This window comes from Pimephales promelas, chromosome 18 (genome assembly GCF_988280905.1).
Source record: "Pimephales promelas chromosome 18, fPimPro1.hap1.1, whole genome shotgun sequence".
NCBI classification, from domain to species: Eukaryota; Metazoa; Chordata; class Actinopteri; order Cypriniformes; family Leuciscidae; genus Pimephales; species Pimephales promelas.
The window spans coordinates 28,429,302-28,444,114 of record NC_142786.1 but is presented as its reverse complement, the minus strand read 5'-3'; the positions used below and the strand labels follow the sequence as shown (position 1 = coordinate 28,444,114).

The following is a 14,813-nucleotide window of genomic DNA, read 5'->3' as shown; positions in this document are numbered from 1 at the left end:
AACAACTGTGACAAGACAATTGCACATTAACACAGAAAGAATATGTGAGCAAGTCTGAAAGTGAAACCTCACAACATCCTCTTATTGAGAAGAGCAGCCTGACAGGAAGGCTTATATCTATAATTAGATATACATTTGTCTGACTCTTTTTTAATGCACTACCATTACTGGTGGAGGCTCACACAAGAGGTAAGCATGTTCACACTCACACACAATGCACTCCTCCACACACTCTTGTTCTTCTCAATTTCGACAAAACATTTTCTTCTACTTTTCCACAAAGCATGAGTCACCCACTGACATATCTGAACACTATGCCGTCTTCTGACAGCACCTGAATGAGGTTTTGATGCAATTAAAGTTAACTCTGTTAAACTGGAACCTTCTCATCAGAAAAAGAAAAACACTTTAGTTTTTAGAGCTTTTAGTCTGTTAGCCCCAAGTACCACAGCGTTTGAGGGATAAGGCGGCCCGGTCATTCTCAACTTGGCAGCAGCGAAGCATAGATTCCTGCACGGGCATATGGGTCCGGCGACTCACGTCTTGGAAGAGCGGGAATCCCTCCCTGCTCCCCTCCTGGACCTTAACGGCATTAAACAGCGGCAGTGACGAGCCTCTATTCGATTCAGGTGTGCCTTATCACACGCTGCCAATCCTGGGCTGTGAAATCGCCCCCTATACCCCAAAATAGGGCATTATTTAAAGGGACAGCCATTTGTAGTCGTGCTGCCGAAACCATAGAGGTTTCATAGAGAGTAAACTCACGTTACTGAGTGGACTCATTCAATCCTACATTGGGTCACAAGTCCACACAGCAGAGCCCCTTTCACACAGCAACATGACATCATGACTTTTGCGTAAACATATCTCTACGCATTTTGAGCGATCCGCGTGTATGTCTACGCCATTAACGTCCGAGTGATTCCGCGTGTCTGTACACACCGTCAAATGTCCGCGCGAAACGAAGCAAAATGTAGATCTACATCTGGGGAGCGATCTTTTTTTTACTAGTCATAAACGCCATTAACCCCAGTGACAGTTAGGTTTAAGGACGGGGTTGAGGTAAGTCATATATTTATATATACAGTAATAACGTTAAGTCAACGGCGTTCATAAACACGCTGAAAAGCGATTATGCGTCTTGATGGCACGCCAAAAATGGAAATACGAATTGGCGTGTCATACACACGCTACTTCATGAGATCAGTCTGCACACAGAGATTCTGGAAAATAAACTGATAATGTGTCCTGGGATTTGTCCCAGGATCTTTTGATTTTGGTTCTTTTACACGGTCCATGATTTTCTGGAATCAGTGTGTGCGTTCACAAATATCCCACAAAGACATGTGACATCGATGGGAGCTGTCTCTGCAGCTTCTTAAGTTTGCTTGATCTGACGTTTGTGCATTTTTTTTCTGATTCAATCATAAACTAGCGCATCGTGTACCGTTCAACTAAGCTGGTGAACGATCTCAGCGTCAACGTCATCACTACGACAGACCCCTTATGGCATTGGTCCTGCCTTTTGTTCACACAGTGCGAGATCCCAACAATGTTACTAGGTCCCCATCCCAGGATCAATCCCTGGGCGTGTTTGCGTTCGCACGCAAGGTACTCTTGTAATTCTATAGCAATTTTCTAGGGATCAACGCTACATGTGAAAACGGCTCATATGCTCAATGGCTAGAGAATATCCATAATGCTAGTCGAACGGATTCCCGCGCATCGCGGGTTGAATTAATTCCTGTCTCGCCAGAAGATGGCGCCTGCAGCTGAATCAAAAAAAAAAACATACTCCAATAATCTTTGTTTTACCGACAAATACAAAAAAAATCTCAGCAAATCCAGTACCCAGGTTTGCAATATGCCTTTTACATCTGAGGCGCCATCATCAGTCCTGTGCTGGTCTACATAGCTGAATGTCTTTATGTAGCCTATACAACAGTGGTTTGAATCGTGTGACCACCACAAACAATAGCTATTCTGGCCACTTAGACGTGCCTCATTTCACCTTCCCCATTAGCACGGCGACTCATCACCTTTTCGGAGGGGACACGTCCATGTCACCCACCAACACAAACACACACACACCTGATGTAGCCTGAAGGAGAAGGGTTAATTCCCCCCACCCTTATATACACAAACAAACAACACTCGTGCAAACCATCCGTTTGCATACTCGCACCCCCTTCCCACCCCCCCCAGCAGTCAGTTGTTAGTCAGGGGGAGGGGGTGTGAAGGGGAGAGGCTAGCAGAGGTCTTTGTGAGAGAGAGAGAGAGAGAGAGAGAGAGAGAGAGAGAGGGGGGAACAGAGCGTTCCATTTCTCATAGATGAGCAGCTGCTAGGCAGGACTGTCTTGAAAGCAGAGAGACAGTGAGAGAGACCATTTGGTGCCTGAACGCGAGCGAGGGAGGGGGCGAGAGAGACGCACACACTCAGCGTGAGCCTGTGGTTTAAGTAGACACTAACCGTGCGTTTAGGGAAACCCACAGTCTCAGCTCCCTGGGATACAGGAGTTTCTGGCCCTGCTCTTTTTCCCCTTTTCATTCTTTTATTTTACTCCCTCCATCTTTTCTCTTCTTCCCTTTGCCTACGGAAAGCGCTGGACCAGTTTTCTCCCTGAAACACGCCAAGCCGGTAAGAGGGCACTCTTAACTATTTCTGTTTCCCGCTTTTTGTGTGTCAGTGTCTTTTTCTGCTTCGTTCATCCTCATTGCTTGGGTAGAGAGAGATGCTGCTGATGTTCTAGCATGATACCTAGGTGATGCTGTACCGGCATCCATCGAAGCCGGCTTATACTGGGACTGGGTGCGGAAGAAGGAGGGATTGGAGGAGAGGGAAGGGGGTGTTCTACTTTTTCAGCCCCAAGATCGGTCAACTGGGGCTCGTCCTCTTTCACTGCAGCACATGGCAGAATGCACACATCGACACACAAACACACGTACACCTATTAGTCTAACCAGTACTCAACCTCTGATATTAAGGAGGTGTTATGGATGTTCTCGTTGATCAACCCTTTTGTGGACATAGAAGCGCCTTCCGTTTAGGCAGAGTGATCTTCATAGAGATGACATTTTATTCCCTGGAGACATGCAGAGGCATTTGTTGTAAACGATAAACCACACAGGGCTAATTAGGTTGCATGCATGTGTGCAGCGTGTGCATTGTTATAGCTAAAAACATGTAGCATGTGAACGGCTGAGAGAAATGAATGAAATCATGAATGGAGAGATGAACCACTCCTTTTTTCGATTAGTTCTCGTTCTCATGAGCGGGATATGGGAGAGGAAATTCACACCTGAGTGGGGTGGGGGGGAAGAAAGAGGTAGATGTATGAATGAAGCCCTAGAATATGGAGTCTGGTCATATATGTCCGGAAATGAAAGCTTTCGATTGTAAAAAAAAAAAATCAGGTTGGGTGAATACAAGATCTGTAATTTACTGAATATTTAATGCAAGTGTAAAGAACAGCTTTATATAATCATTATACAAAATCATTGTTTTTTTTTTGCACAATTAAAATTTGTGTTAACTTGAATTATACAAAATTTGATGTGTAATCTACTCATCAAAATGCACATAAATTTAGTTGACAGCTAAATGTAATGCATATGTGCATATTGGGTAGGTATTTATTTTATGAATACTTGAAATGCTTCTTAAACGAAAAAAGTTCTGAGTTTTATCTTTAAATCACTATAAGCCTCATTAGTTTGTGTCAGTACCACACACATCAAGATGTCAGTTTAGCAAAAAAAAAAGTGCTTTACCCTAATATGAAATCAATCTGAGGCTGAAAATGTATTTACTTGTCTGTTGCTAGGACACTCCCTTTGAACATTTTATACGAGGCCTCTGATTGGCTGCAGCCAATGATGCAAGTTTCTCACCCCAAATCTTTCCTCTTCGCCCATGGAAACATGCCTGTCTGCATTTCTTCCTTTCCTTCTCTTTACACATCCATGTCATAGATCGTCTGAACCTTGTGTCCATCCAGCATCTCGCTAACCCTTCTTTGTTTCAATCAGGCTAGATGGATAGAGGGGTGCTGATCCCTTTCTCTTTGTTGTATTCTTATTTCAGAAATATCTAAAAAATAAATCTACAGGCTGTAAGAAAGAAAAGCATTAAAGCTCAATACAGTTGCAGTTCATTCTCAGCGTTGATGTGTGATTTCTGCGCCAGTGCTGGTGGCAGAGACTCTGACCCCCACCGTCACATGAGCATTATATATGTGCTGTACTGTAAGTGGGTCAGTGTAGAATATGTGGCATGACATGTGTCTCAGGCAAGTGGCCTGAAGCTGGACAGTCATAGAGCGTGGGAATTAAGAGAGAAGGGGGCTGAATTGTCTTTGCTAACCTTGTCAAAAGGTTCCATCATCTCCACTGCAGCTTGACCCATGCCTTCATAATGCATATGTATCAAGCTCAGAGGCTGAATATCGTGTAGAATACAAATAAGACTTTTTTTTTCTCTAACACTCTGTAGTATTAGACCTTTTTTATAATACTGATATCACTTCAACTATTTAGCTTCACTTACCAAACGAAACTGTTATCAAACAGGTTTTCCCTTCACACCAAGAACGTCTTTTGTATTACTTAAGGGACAGTTCGCCCAAAAATTTACCCTCGACAAATCTTCAAAACACAAGATTTTTTGAAAAATGTTGGGGTTCAAGCAACAGCAGATCCCATTGACTTCCATTATATGGACAAAAAAAAAAAAAAAAAACAGACGTTGCGCATCTGTATGTGGAGTCATGTATGATTTAAAAGGAACACCTCGCCAAGCGATTTTTAGCTTAGAGCCATTTATCTCCATGAAAATGGTGACATCTTTCATGAGAGGCCTAATGGATTAACTTTGAAACAGCAATAAAACACAAGGCTAATTTTAAACAACCTGATAATACGAACCAAATCGAACTAAATCCTTAGAGCTATCAAAATGCTGGATTAATGTCTACACCGCTAACTTCAGTTCAAAAGACATTTCAAATAAAAAGATGAGGGATTACAGAGCCATTCTGAAGTGCAAAGGCACACATACTATTTTTGTATTTTTTTTTTTATCCCTCTCTGATCCCCTCTTAAAATCCCACTATACTTTCACTTTAATGACTTTAATGACTTACAGGAATAATATCACAAAATTTGCCAATGGATCTCATGGCATATTAATGAAGTTTCTAAAGGAAGCTTAAAAATTTGTCTCGCTAAACGAGGTCAGGCTCTTTATCAAACTTTCTTTTAATGCTTATAATTAATTGAAAGAATTTGCAACTTCATTTACCCTCAATGTGTTCAAGTGTAAGGAACATAATTGTGATTGATTTAGCCATTTTCAAGATCAGTGTCTCGCTTCAAGTGCATGTTGGCACTAATCCTTCAAATAAATGAAGCTCCATTTTCTTACGTACACATGTACATTGCTCAGAACATCTGTCAGAGGAAATGGTTACTGATACTATATTAGGTCATGGTGACCGGTCCACATTTTGATTTCCTACAGGCCTGAGGTGAGAGCAAAGGCTGAGACAGCGCTATACGATATGGTATGTCTATCTAAAGTATCTGCATATAGGTCAGACACTTTACACTGATGCAGACTCTTTCAGAAGGACAATAATGTATCTAGATTACAGAAGATAGTTTCAGGACCTTTTTATGCTTTTGCATGCATTTTATGATCAGTGCATCACAGCCTTCGGAAATATGAGAGCTGCAAAGGTATGTTTAAACTCAGTGACCATTGCCCTGATGTCTAGCATGCTGTTATATGGAAACAGCTTGCATACATTTTAATACTTAAATGATTAAGTGATTAAAATATCCAAACAGAATAGCGAAAAATGACTATCCTTAAAGGCTGGTTCACAATATTGGGGCAGTGAGAACTGCCATGCAAGACAGAGACTTGTTTTTTTTTGTAGACAGGCTCTGAGGGGTAGAGGCAACGTGAGTGATGGTAGAGCTGATACACAGTTTCTCATCTCCTCTTATCTATCTATCTGCCCTGCAAAATCTGAGCAGCGAGAAAATGGAAGTTGCTGCCAGACATCCCACCAAAACCTTTAATGAGCAATCAGAAGCTTGAGGAGCAAGTTAACACAAATCCGAATATCCTCGCTCCAAGTTTTTAAACTGGGTCATATTTAAATTTCCATTAGTTATGGACAAGCCTCATTGTACCTCAATGCTCAGGTATTTAAACGATGCCAAATTGGCACTAAGGGGTCTAAAGTGTGCCAATTAAACATCCCCCACACCATTCCACCACCGCCACCAGCCTGCACAGTGGTAACAAGACATGATGTGTCCATGTTCTCATTCGGGTTACGCCAAATTCTGACTCTACCTTCTGAATGTCTCAACAGAAATCGAGACTCATCAGACCAGACAACATTTTTCCAGTCTTCAACTGTCCAATTTTGGTGAGGTCTTGCAAATTGTAGCCTCTTTTTCCTATTTGTAGTGGAGATGAGGGGTACCCGGTGGGGTCTTCTGCTGTTGTAGCCCATCCACCTCAAGGTTGAGTGTGTTGTGGCTTCACAAATGCTTTGCTGCATAACTCGGTTGTAACGAGTGGTTATTTCAGCTGCCCCATTCTCCTCTGACCTCTAGCATCAACAAGGCATTTTCCCCTACAGGACTGCCGCATACTGGATGTTTTCATCCCTTTTCACTCCATTTTTTGTAAACCCTAGAAATGGTTGTGCGTGAAAATCCCAGTAACTGAGCAGATTGTGAAATACTCTGGCACCAACAACCATGCCACGCTCAAAATAGCTTAAATCACCTTTCTTTCCCATTCTGACATTCAGTTTGGAGTTCAGGAGCTTGTCTTGACCAGGACCACACCCCTAAATGCATTGAACTGCCATCTGATTAGATAATTGCATTAATGAGAAATTCAACAGGTATTCCTAATAATCCTTTAGGTGAGTGTATAAATAATTATTGTGAAAGGTTTATACAAAAAACTGTGGTGTTCACTAGTATAAATCTGCATCTTAAAGCAAAGTCATCTGATAATCACTGCTTTAAGATTCTTATTTCTCATATTTTGATTCAGGCTACCCTGATAAAGATGTTTTAGATGCTGATCTTCGGTTTGCTATAGTGTGTTGATGTCCCAGTAAGACTACTTTGCTCCACCAACTAGAACGACCAGCATAAACCAGCTTGAGCCATTGGATGTTGGTCCAGTTCAGCTTGGACCATTCATGTTGGTCTTTTCCAAATGGTTCTGAACTAAGACATCAGGTGTGATGGGCGCTTTATTCCAAGGAGACTGCAAGTGTTCTTGCTATATTTAGCGACTGGTTTTGCTCCCTGACCTTGAGCAGGTGTGCTCCACAAGGGGAGCAAGGCGGCAAGAGAAAAGAGTAAAACAGACACAAACTGGCAAGACGTTGTTTGCTTGACGAGCTGCCAGAATGGCTCAGTCACACCAACAGCAGTGATGACGTGTAAGGGTCTTTTGTTTAAACGTCTCAAAGGATCAACAGAGTGATATCCCAATGCACGGGGCACGTGCCAGTGTTAAAATCTTTGGGTAATTCTCTAATTGATACTTTCCAGTGTTTCACCAACAAACTTTCTACTAAAATCATAGCTAAACTCTCAGCGGATGTTCATCTTTCAAAAACAAGATAAAAATGAGTCTGAGGATAGATTTTAGTTATTACGGATCTGGATATTGCCACTGTATTTCTACTGAGAGGACAATGGAGCAAAACAGTGAAATCAAAAATCCATTTATCAACTCGTGACTGTTCGTTTGATGTTAGCTCATTGTTTTGCTAATAAGGCTCTAAAAATGCAATTCATTGGAAAATTCCAAAATCTAAAGATTCATTTTGCTCTATAATTAAATTCCAGTCATCAAAAGGAATGAGCAAAAAGATGAGAGATTCTCTACGATCAAGACTTTTGTCTCCCGTCAAGCCCTTGAGCAAAGGCACACAATGCTAATTTGCAATTGCCCTCCGTGCTATTCTCCGGTCTCAGCCTTTTTTCTTCCAGCGCCGTGGATGGAGAGAGCGTGGGGGAGGGGTGGCGGTGGAGAATTGTTCCTCTCTTTCTCTCTCCTCTTTCCAGTTCCTGCACTAGCATGTTTTGCTGTTCTCCAATGTTGGCATAGGTGACAAGGGGTCTGATGATGGCAGAGCATCCTCAACCCTGTCAGCTGTAGCATTGGATTTCCATTCATTCGCTTCATTCGGCCCTGCCGCTGCCATCTCCCATCAAGCCCAGAGGCGAGCTTACTGTCAATACCGATTTCTCTTTGAGGACCCGCCGTGCTATGCTAATGCTATCTCCACACACACACTGCAAGAGCTTTAACGAGGCCCATTAAAAAGTTGGATGTTCATGTCATGGACAGGAAGTGAGAGGGATAGGCAGAGTGAAAAAGGAGAAATCATCACTACTATTATTCCCTGACTTCCCTTGTGAAAAAGAAGTACACTTTAGCATACTTTTGAAAAAAGTATGCAGAAGTAATACACTTTCAGTAAATACGTGTGCCAACTGAATTCAATGTGTTCAAACATTTAATTGTATGTTAATTGTAATTAGCTGGAAAATGTTTGACCCACTAGTTGTAGGACTCAAGTATATCTTTACATGTAATTTCATCATTCTATTGTCTTTGAATCATGGCTAAATTTTACAGAATTTAACGAAACCCGACAATAAAAATTAAAGAGCTTTTTGCCATTTGTTCATTTCTTTTCATTTCATTTTTTGAAAGTGCTTCTGTGTTTTAAGTATATTAATGAGTCATTTTTGATAATGGCAGTACACTCTAAAAAATGGTTCATTGGCTTGTAATCATAGGGGAACCAATATACCACCCATCTTTGTGATATGGTGCTACGTAGAACCATAAGAGGTGCCATAGAGCATGTTAACCACCCCAGAGAACCGCTGAAGAACCAAACTGGGCTTAACAGGTTCTGATGAACTCCTGAATAACCTTTTTTTAGAGTGTACTGTGCAGTTTCTCCCACATCCATGTATAATAACTTTATGAATTTAAATCATAAATAAATGAAGCCCCCTCTGAAGGCACATACCGATCAAACAGATGGCTCATTCAAGGTTGATAATGTGTAGGCTTGGAGGCTTTTTACTCTACTTTGAGAACAGCATTTTCACATATTTAAAGGATTAGTTCACCTCAAAATGAAAATTTACTCACCCCAGTGCCATCCAAGATATCCGTGGACTTCTTTCCTCAGTGGAAGAGAAAATACGTTTTTTGAGGAAAACATTTATGAATTTTTCTTCGAATAATGGACCAACGTTTTGAAGTCCAAATCAATGGAGCTTCAAAGTTCTTCAAAGTTCACGATCTCAGCTGAGGAAGAGTACATATTACAGTACTTCCCCAAAAGGTACTGATATGAGCATTTAAGGGGCATATAAGGTACTGCCCCAATGAAAAGCTGTAGCACATTTTTTTGTGACAATTCAGAGCAGACTGTTTGAAATCTGAACAACCAATGAGATTTCCAGTCCGTTGGTGAGCCTAAAGCTTCAAAAACTGAAAATAAAGGTGACATTAGTGCAAATGGAACTATAAAATAACGTTAAAAGCCTTGTGTAAAGACTGAATGCTGAAGAGAACATCTGTTCCAGTTTCCTCAGAGAGCTCTTTATTGTAATGCAAGTCCTTTAGATTAAGTCCTTTTGAAGTTACTTTGACCTGACACAGCATTGTTAGGATGTCACTGGCAAAGGTCAGAGTTCATTAAGAAATTCTTGACCTTATGTTTTGTTCACTGTGACATGTACATAAGTCAATACCAAGTACAAACCATTACAACTTTATCCTCTTACATTAAAACACTCTTTTTCTTCTGGGGGTGGACAGGTTTGATCTATGCACTAGGTATGGCCTCAAAGACATTTCTGGGTCCCAGATGACCCTGGATGACCCTGTCCTCAGCACGGTCATTAAGTCTGAAATCCCCCAATGCTGAAGTGAATTTAATTGCAGGTCATATACCGCAGGCTGGACTATATTGAAATTCCACAGCATGCATCCAACACGGTTATAAAGATTATCACTGTAAAAAAAACATTTTCATGATTTGTAATCACAACATTTTTTCTTTGGTCAAACCAACTTAAATAATTTATATAGTTCAGATAACTTAATATTTTGAGTTTCTGATGACTAAATCAATCTCTTTCATTGTTTTAACTCAATTTTTCCATTTCTAAGAACTAAGAATTAAGGCAACCAGGTTACATAATTTTTTAAGTTAAACCAACAATATTGCATTACAGTGTAGCTACTTTATAGAAAAACAAATGGTTATACGCTGCCATTTAAACGTTTGAACAGTTGAACGGTGTTTTATATATTTTCATAATCAGTGTGTTGCTGTTTTTTAAAGGTAAAGCAAAATTTCATTGCTTGAGTCAATGACACAAGACACAATGTTTCCTTTCTGGGTATTTTAACAACTTTAAACAGTAGAATGGATTCCGAGTCAGCCTGCATCATGTTGGTGTGGTAAATGATCCCCACATATTATTGTAGAAGTATCAAATCAGTCATAAAGCCACTGCAGTGAGCAGATAGCTTTGTGTGCTGTGATGCACAATGTGCTGCACACTGCCTCAGATTTATGAGAGACATTGCCGCATAATGCATTGAGCTAACCATTTACGTGGCTCCTTATGTGAAGGGTTATACTGGGGTGGGCGAGTGTGTTTGCTGGATGTAATGATAGATTGGTGGCCGGCCCTGCCACTCAAGAAATGAATCAGATTGTGACCTGTCAAACATATATAATATATCCCTCCCCAGAGGTTTATCACTTTATTGTCTGCCGGAGTGACTGCTTTCAAACAAGCCTCTGTATGTAAGCACAGCCATAACCTTAATAACATAGCATAACATATGACCCTGCCATATTGTTCACATTCTGAGCCTTTTTCTCTGAATTCAACTAATCTGCCTTTATTTTTCGTCGTTTCTCTCAGGTAGTGGAGGCTGATGCTGTGATACACTGCAGGAGAAACATACAGGCTCTCATTTGATGCAGTGAAGTGCTCTGTGAGGAAAATCGCAAGCAAAGGTAAGAACCGAAAGCAATGCGGCCGCATTCGCCAAGTCATTTGGATAGAAGGCGAAAGCCTCGGAAGTGTCTAAAAGCAACTGTTTTCCATCTGCCCACTTTGTGATGGTGCAGATATGGGCTACTTCTCGGTTTCAGCACAAACAGCAGAGTCACAACTCTAATCAAAAATAGCCTACGAACAGATGCCATGCAGAAACATTTATAGGCATTCGTTTCGTCCCTTCATCTCTTTACATGCAGTAATATAATCATGAACAGATATGTGAGACAAAAGCTTTACTGTTAAAGTTATGCAACATCCTGGATGTGATTTTACAATAAATATGCATTTCCCTGACCAGGTCTGAACTAGTCTGAACAGACCAGAAAGAGACAGTGTGATATTGCTGTAAGCACAAAAATTTCTTTTTAGTTTCTACCTCAGTCAGTTGCAATGGTTTTTTTTTTTGGTTTTTTTGCATTGTTTTTTGGTCAGCCCAACAAGCTTCCACCAGGGTCACTTCCTAATAACGAAGTACACCAGGGCTCTGTTCTCAATATTTAGTTCTACAAAGTCAGCTTTACTGAATTACCTTTCTTTTTTTAGATTAAACCCACATTTTAATATAACCTATACCTTTCATTCAGAAAAAAAGCAAAAAGAGTGGGTATTTTAAAACTCAGCAGAGGAGATGTTTCGCACACAGGAAACTACAGCTAGAGAGTTCAAGGCATAGTTAAACCCATGCACTAGTTCATGCCACCTTTTCTCCAACCTCTCACCCTTTCAAAACCAAGCGTACACATGCAGTGTCACCACAGAGAAACGGTTTAACCAGGCTCTTTTAAATTAAGCCCTGCCTTAAAATAGCAGTCAGAAAAAGAGAAGTGTGAAAAGAGCAGAGCGATGTTGAACGCAGAGCTGCAGAGGGGACCGTTGGTAAGGCTGAGAGGGTTCCTGTGGGGCTGTACGGCACCGACCGCATTAAGACGGACTCTTCACAGCTGGGCTCAGGGACAGCTCTGGAGGAGGAGTACTGGGAGGAAGAGGCTGAGATAGGAGTAGGAAACGGAGACGACTAGCACAGTGAGGCTTTAAGGGAAGTTGGAAGAGGGAAGGCAATCATTTGTTGACTGGTAAGTAATGGACAGCTGGATTTTTGTTGACATGACAGCTGCAGAAGATTAATTGCAGGTTGACGCTTTTTGAGTGAGAGCTTTGGTTAGACACGATTGATGGAACTGAGGTTTACGTCACAGTTTACTCACTCAATAGACAGACGGACAGATAGACAGACAGACGGACAGACAGACAAAGCAACTGTCTGATAGACAGATAGATGAGACGGACATATAGATAGATGACAGACAGACAGACAGAGATATAGATAGATCGATAGATAGATGAGACAGACAGATAGACGAGACAGACAGATAGATGACAGACAGGCAGGCAGATAGACAGGTAGACAGATAGATATATGACAGATAGATGAGACAGACAGACAGACAGACAGACAGACAGATAGATAGATAGATAGATAGATAGATAGATAGATAGATAGATAGATAGATAGATAGATAGATAGATATTATGATAGATAGATGAGACAGACAGATAGATGATAGACAGATAAATAGACAGACAGACACAGACAGATAGATAGATAGATAGATAGATGACAGACAGATAGATAGATAGACAGATGACATACAGATAAATAGACAGACAGATACAGGCAGATGGATAGATAGATAGATAGATAGATAGATAGATAGATAGATAGATAGATAGATAGATAGATAGATAGATAGATAGATAGATAGATAGATAGATAGATAGATAGATAGATAGATAGATAGATAGATAGATAGATAGATAGATAGATAGATAGCAGACACACAGATAGATAGATATAATGATAGATGAGACAGACAGATATATGACAGACAGATAAATTGAAAGACAGACAGACAGACAGACACAGACAGACAGATAGATGCCAGACAGATAAATAGACAGACAGACAGATAGATAGATAGATAGATAGATAGATAGATAGATAGATAGATAGCAGACACACAGATAGATAGATATTATGATAGATTAGACAGACAGATATATGACAGACAGATAAATAGACAGACAGACAGACACAGACAGACAGACAGATAGATAGATAGATGACAGACAGACAGACAGACAGACAGACAGACAGATAGATAGATAGATAGATAGATAGATAGATAGATAGATAGATAGATAGCAGACACACAGATAGATAGATATAATGATAGATGAGACAGACAGATATATGACAGACAGATAAATTGAAAGACAGACAGACAGACAGACACAGACAGACAGATAGATAGATGCCAGACAGATAAATAGACAGACAGACAGATAGATAGATAGATAGATAGATAGATAGATAGATAGATAGATAGCAGACACACAGATAGATAGATATTATGATAGATTAGACAGACAGATAAATAGACAGACAGACAGACACAGACAGACAGACAGATAGATAGATAGATGACAGACAGACAGACAGACAGACAGACAGACAGATAGATAGATAGATAGATAGATAGATAGATAGATAGATAGATAGATAGATAGATAGATAGATATGTTTGAGGTCCTCTTATATAGGCTGTTATATAGTTTAGACTTGGATTTGGCTGGTAGCTTATGAAAGCCTCAGACTGACGCGAGAGGCAATGTGGTCCAGCCATGGAAACAGGGCTCTACTGGTGGTTGCCAGGAGACAGGCAGAAGGGGGGATACTGCCTCTTAAGTGATAAACAGGCTGAGAGGAGCCATCTTTGCCTTGTGTGCCATACGCAAAAGATAGGGCTTGATATGGAAGGTTTAGAGGGCGAAATATTAAACAGTCATTGATTTATTACAATCTTATTACAAACACTGTCCATTTGCACATTTGTGTCTCTTGGGGAAGGATAGGTTTGTGCTATTATCAATGCCATGATAATCCAGCTATTTTATTACTTGAATGTTTCTAAATAGCATTGTGACCAAAATTATTCCTCTCATGCAAGCTATTACCAAGAGAACCTGCAACATTTAGTGTCTATTACTAACTGCAATTGATATTTAGCATATGCAAATTGAACAAACTGAGCAAACAGAACAGTTATGTTGATAGTACAACATAATGGTCTAACCAAATGCAATGTAATAAAGCAATAAACACCAAATGCATGTTTTTGTCCAAACCAGCTGTGAATGTGACAAGCAACAAGACATTTTGTCAATTTCTATTTATGTCACGCTGGGCAGCCCCACCCACAGAGAAATCTCATTGGGCCAAAATCTGATTTTCAAGCATTGCATCATAGCAATTTCACTTTCAGTATGGATCAAATTCACAGGAAACTAGCCACAGCTGATTACACAGTGTTAGCTTGAGTCACACAATAGTAAATCAACCACCAAAAGGTGTTTGTATCTGCCTGTGTGATAAAACACGATTAGTGATTTCTGCTCGATTTCCTTGCAACACACAAATGCTGCATTGCAACAAACAATGTGACGAAAGAAAAAAGACTAACATTATATTAACATTGTTGTGTTGCTAATTTAATTGTGACTGCTATTTTGAAAAGGACATTGTTGAACTGTTGTGCAATGTCAATGTGTGGAGACCGTAAGTTAAGTGTAATTTAAAGATGGATGAAGTTCGCTATCTGTCT

At 40.4% G+C, this 14,813-nt stretch overlaps 1 protein-coding gene across 3 annotated transcripts in view; it reads left to right on the top strand.

The window, feature by feature from the left end:
* The first annotated feature begins 2,312 nt into the window (after positions 1–2,312).
* The window catches only part of fam49al (family with sequence similarity 49 member A, like), a 29,195-nt gene continuing 16,694 nt past the window's right edge, over positions 2,313–14,813 (top strand). Inside the window, exons 1-2 of one of the 3 annotated variants that reach the window (XM_039680831.2) lie at positions 2,313–2,638; positions 11,011–11,105. The gene's annotated coding sequence lies outside the window, so the exon portion shown is untranslated. Of the gene's footprint in view, positions 2,639–11,010; positions 11,106–12,004; positions 12,225–14,813 lie in introns of those variants that run through there. The other 2 variants (XM_039680829.2, XM_039680832.2) reach the window with 2 other exon arrangements.